This window comes from Triticum dicoccoides, chromosome 2B (genome assembly GCF_002162155.2).
Source record: "Triticum dicoccoides isolate Atlit2015 ecotype Zavitan chromosome 2B, WEW_v2.0, whole genome shotgun sequence".
NCBI lineage: Eukaryota > Viridiplantae > Streptophyta > Magnoliopsida > Poales > Poaceae > Triticum > Triticum dicoccoides.
The window spans coordinates 625489517-625495516 of NC_041383.1; the positions used below are offsets into that span (position 1 = coordinate 625489517).

General features: G+C 41.6%; 1 pseudogene; it reads right to left on the minus strand.

The window, feature by feature from the left end:
• Nucleotides 1-1038: 1038 nt before the first annotated feature.
• Nucleotides 1039-3885, minus strand: LOC119361058 (annotated as a pseudogene).
• Nucleotides 3886-6000: the final 2115 nt, after the last annotated feature.

Below are 6000 nucleotides of genomic sequence, written 5' to 3' on the forward strand. Positions count from 1 at the left end.
ACATTTTGGAGAAACAACTGCAATGTTGCTGTCAAGATAACATTTTGTAAGCACATTTCTCTCTAATCAATATTAATAGATCAAGCACATTTATCCCAAGTCAATATTAGTAGATCAGGCACTAACAAAATTATTCTATTACTGTAAAGCAGACCAAATGACATGTCACACACACCAATCTATTCAGGAGTGTTACATTAATCAAACAATTTTGTTCAGTATGGTAGCTATATAAATAGTCCAGATATGATACATGTTGACAGAAATTAGCAATGCTCACAGCTACAAACGAAATTGGTCTGAGCCAATTTTCTAGCACCTTTCTATTTTTACACAGCGCCACATTCTTAGTTTTCAAAGATTGAACTTCTTAATAATGACATGACTTCACGTCCATGCAGAAGCTTTAGGGTCGATCTGGCCCAACAAATTGCTCCGATGCCAGCGAGGAATCTTCCGCTCAAGCTTCCATCGCCCCTCTGCCGCATAGATCTGGCCGTCTCCACTCACTCCCCTCATAGGCGACAGCTAGTTGATGTGCTGATCCACTCATTGCTGTCTCCACTCACTCCCCTGGTAGGAATATTGAACCGTAAAAATATTTTCAAATTATTAGGCTTGTATCATGAATTACGTCACTTCTATGAACATGTCAAGACACAAAGCTTTTGTGTTTGGTTAGAAAATTAAGCAGATATACACGGACACTTAATCAACCAATGCACATCAAGACAGAAAGCTTTTGTGTTTCTGTCCAGGTACACATATATACTCCCTCCGTCCCAAAATTCTTGTCTTAAATTAGTCTAGATACGGACGTATCTAATACTAAAACGTGACTTGATACATCCGTATTTAGACAAATCTAAGACAAGAATTTTGGGACGGAGAAGTATGTCTTAGGAGAATATTGCAGTGGGGTAAGCAAATAACAAATTATAAATTTGGCAAGCATGTTTGTTGATAAAAACAGAGTAATAAGTAAACCAAGTGAGACTAATTCTATGGTGTACCTAATAATTTTTCCCCCTTTAAGATTCAGTTGTATATATGTAACTGTAGAAACATATTGACATCCTTAAGAGATTAAAAAAAGCACCATGTCATACCTACACGTATTTGATTGGTTTCCCTGTGCTATTCACCTTCCCATTCTTCACTAATTCCTCCTTCAAGTCTCCATCTTCTGACTGCATTCAATCAGATCTGAAGCTCATGCATCCTCCTTTTCTTCCCCTGCCCGAGTCGCCTTCTCCTTAGGTCCACCGTTGCCCCAGACCATCCCTCTACCCCACCCCACCCCCTCTTCTAAAATTCCATGCTCGTCGTCGTCTTCTACCTCCTTGAGTACCCATCACCCACCTTTTGGCACTGGTTGCAGCTGGTGCCGATGTCGTGCGCTGCCCTGCCTGAGCCACCTTCTCCGATGGTCCACCGTTGCCCCTGGCCATACCTCTAAACCCCCACTTCTACGGCACCGGTGAGCACCCACACCGCATGATTGGTAAGGCTACAATTTTTTGTTGCCAAATTTTACATCAATAAAAAATGTCTACTCTTTCAGTCACAACTTGCACTTTATTTGAATATATCAAATGTTATAAGAAAAAATATGCAGTAGACAGAGAAGACAAGAACATGTAGTAAACTTCGGATGGTCTATTACTCTTATCTTTGCACATCACATTGGTCATCATTTGTTGAATCCTTAGCGTAACCTATACAAAACTAAAAAGTATGACAGATGGTATCTCCTTGTATAGTATATGACACAAAAAATAAATGTGAGCCCATCCAGTTATGTTCTTATATTCTCATTAAGTAATGTTGTATGAATAAAGGTGAAGGTTGAATTTGCCTCGTATTACCTTCCAACCGATTTGTTTTGTATGGTCCACATCTGGAATAAGGTCGGTATCCCATGAGAGTATGGTGATCATCATCTTCGTACTATCAAATGGTATCAGGAAAAGAAGAAACCTTAGAGAACTGACATAGTGATATAGGTATATAGGCACATATGTAGAGAATGGAGCTTGACCAATACCAGAATTTGAGGTAGGTTCGATTTATCAATGTCATTGCCAAGTCAGAATCGACATTATCAATTCTGTCAGTCTACTTGTGTCTGAAATTTGAACATCACACTTGAACCTTACATGCTATAATATAAATTACTAGGCATGACATGGGAAAAGAGCGATGATATAACTCCAGCTAGCGTGATAACAAAATGAGAGTGCATACCAGAGTTAAATATGTACATCCTGCCTTGTTTGTCCTGAATCTTGAACCCAAAAGTGTTTGATAAGCCTGAAGCAAGAAAGAAGGCTGATCTTCCCATTTCTATTGCCTCGGATGCCACTTTAGTTGATCCTTCGCTGAGAGATGCCATAGTGATTTAGTCACAGAAAAAAACCATGTCATCAAAATCATGTTTTGAAAAAAAAATGCTAACCTTCTAGAATCATCATCATCTAAAATAAGTCACCTCAGAGCCCGTTGCTCCACTGTTTCCGACCTGAATACAACAACACAAACACACATGGCATATAAAAAAACATGCATGATGTCTCCAACTTATACATATAGAGTAACAATAAGAATACACAACACTAACAGTAACCTTAGCTGGAACAATTTTTAAGCAGGCCAGATAGCAGATACACTATCTAATGGTTCATACAACTTGTATATTTGGCACTTTCCTATAAATTTGCTCTAGTAACTTCCATCATGCAACTTATAACAAGATACATATTACAACATCAACTCAAGATTACAGCATCAACCACCATGCCAATATACATGTTCCAGTTCAAAACCTAAAAGTGCACACAAAGGAGCAAGCTAGAGTGCGCATACATAAGCTCAAGCAGAAGGAAATTATTACTCACCGTTGCAATTGCAGCATGAGTTATTTGAAGGACATGAACAACAGTTACAACACTCCCATCTGGATAATGACAAGACATTATTCATAATTTAACAGCCTTCACAAAAAAATTGAATTAGATCAAACTCCATTGCTCATTTGTCCACATACTCCTGTCTAGAACAGGCAAATGCAGAAATTTTCCATCATGCATTGTGTGTAGGGATTCAACGATCGGGATATCAACCATGGCACATTATGGACTCTGGGTCATGACCTGTCGAAAAGAGTTCGAGACATGATGGCATGACAGATGAAGAGAAAATACAAAATAATATAGTGTGAATACATAAGAATGTGAAGATAATATATTTTGGCTTTGCTTACCTTCTGGATTGTAGTAGACTCGGGTGGAAGATTTTGGGCTATAACTCGCATCAATATATCTCTTGAGTTGATCGGTGTAAAAATAAAGTAGCTTTTAGTGCAATGCTGCTATAGAAATTACAAGTGATCTAATTGTATTCAGGAAAGGTCCTCACATCAGAATCCCGTCAGGCTTGTTTTCAATCGCAACAACTGTTGAACTTACTTTTAGTTCAAACATCTTTTCTTATGAAGTCAACACAGTGTCATTTGGTGCAACAGTTCTGCAATATCATTTATCCTATAAATACTGAAGAAAGGAGTTTATTAAAAAATGACATGATCTTACCTACTTTGAAGTCTCATATATAATTCTGGACAGTGATTGCCTAAACATCCGTTCATGAAGAGTTTCAACAGAAGTGTTGGGACTTGGGACCTGCAAAGTATATGGAGAAAGCATTATAAGAGCAAATTGCTGAATCCAAATCTTCAGACAGTAACATTTATAGTGGTTTTCATAAAAGAAACTGATAAAAGTCAAACATAAGAGACTACACACCAGATACATATGTTCCCCAATGCTTCTCAACACCCTCAACAGCAGCAGCGATTGCTCTTCCTTTCTTAGCAGCCCTTTCCATTCGTGCAATAGCACATAGGCACTTGGCTATGTCCAGTAGCGCAATGACTTCCCCATTGTCCACAACATGTGGATTGACTGGCCGGCGAAGATGGCTATATACCCGATGCCAGCAGCGCACGGGGTGGCGGACGATCATCCTTCAACCAGGCTCAGTTTGGGAGCTTGGATGTGCGTTGTCACCTCAATTGCATGTATCTCCGTGCAGATTTTTTATTACCTGCATTGCATGTATCTCCATCATGGAGCTCATACTGAGAGACATTAGCCTGCGGTATTACATGCATCTGCAATGCATGTATCTCCATCAAGATTTTCTATCAAGCACTTTACAAAGAAGTGCATCGAGGGCAATAGACAATCATGGCATTGATAGTAAGACCTTACCTTGAAATCTGGTTTGGGCGGCAACATGCCAACACGCTCGCCAGCATATACCGGCAGCAATGCAGACTGAGCAAACACCCTGATGGTCGTGATGTGGGCAGCTCGTAGCGTTAGTGTCAGCAGTCCTCCTTAGCAACGGCGGCGGCAATGGCAGTGACGGGGAGCATGGACGGACAGGGCGCTAGTACTCCTGATCGTCCTCAATGGCATGTGATAATGCTTTGTTTTCTTCTTGCGCTGGCTTAGAATTGTCAGAAAGATAAATGATACATACTTGGCACCAATGCAGTCCATGGTACATATAAATGGCTAATCATTTTCACCTAGCCCAACAATAATTGGTTGGTAGAAGTATGGCCCAAACCTAAATATCATTGAATAACTCTGTTAGCTATCCCCATAGTTCAGCAAACATAAGGGGTGGTAATAGGACAGGAGGACAAGAAAAAAATAGTTATATTGTATCTTCACATAGATCCTACACATTTCAGCTAATCAAAAATATGATTTATGAATTAGATTGCCACAATATCATCAAATAACTCTGTTAGCTGTCCCATAGTTCAGCAAATACAAGGGGTGGTAATAAGACAGAAGGACAAAAGAAAAAATATACAGTGTCTACACAAACATTCTAAACATTTCAGATAATCAAAAATATGATTTATGAATCAGACTGCCACAGGAAGAATTGCACAATTACATCATCAAAATATTAACATATGTACCAGAGGGTAACATTTCAAATTGTAGCACCAGTTATATCATCGATCATCATTTTTTATCCCAAATTATGTGGATATTAAGTATTAACCCAATAGAAGGCACACCAACGCTACTTTGGATAGTCAACCAGTTGCCACAATGCAATTCAACAAGTCTAAATTTACGTCCCATGTTCAGCGCTTGTTCATGTTTTCTACTCTTAACACGACCACAATTGCACAATGCTCCAAATCAAGCTATCAAGAGTCGAGAATCTCACCTTTTCTCTTAGAGGAGGACGGAGACAAGGCTGGCGAAGGTCTCAGGCTTCATGTCCCTCTCCTCCCAATCTGGTACAATTTATGCTTGAACACCAACCGCTGGTACCTACAAACATGGAACGCAGCACCCATGTCAAACCCAAACCCTAAACCGATGAAAGCCACCAAATAAGGGGTGGTCAGCCAACGACCAGGAACCGCCAATCGAGGATTCAAAACCAACATCATCTGGGCGTCAGTGGCAAGGCCCGAGAGGCCAATGTAAAACTTGCCGTGGATCTTGAACACCCTTTGGAAGTCAGTGGCGACGGTCTACAGCTACAAGCCCAGGCGCCGGTCGCTGGCGATCACGAAGCAGTTCATCCCCACCATCGCCACCATGGCGCTCCCTTGTACTCGAAGATCTGCCGAAGGGGGAAGATGCAGTGCGTATCAGATGGGAGAAGCGGGTAAAGGAGCTAGGGTTTTGCATGGTGTAGGGAACAACCGGCATGGCCTTGCGCTGCTCCTCGCTGCCTGCAACGCGACCATGCCCTGCCCTAGGGTTCCCCGATGACGGCGGCGGCAGCGGCCCACAACCATACCCTCTCATGGGTCCTGCCTTGATGTGGGTTTCCACACAGGCTGCGGCGGTCTCGGAGGTCGCGCTGACGCCGGGGGCGGAGGAGCAAGATGTTGTCGGATGAGGATTCTGCGGCGGTGGTGGACTGGCGGTGGCGGCGGCGTTCACGCCCTAGGAAATA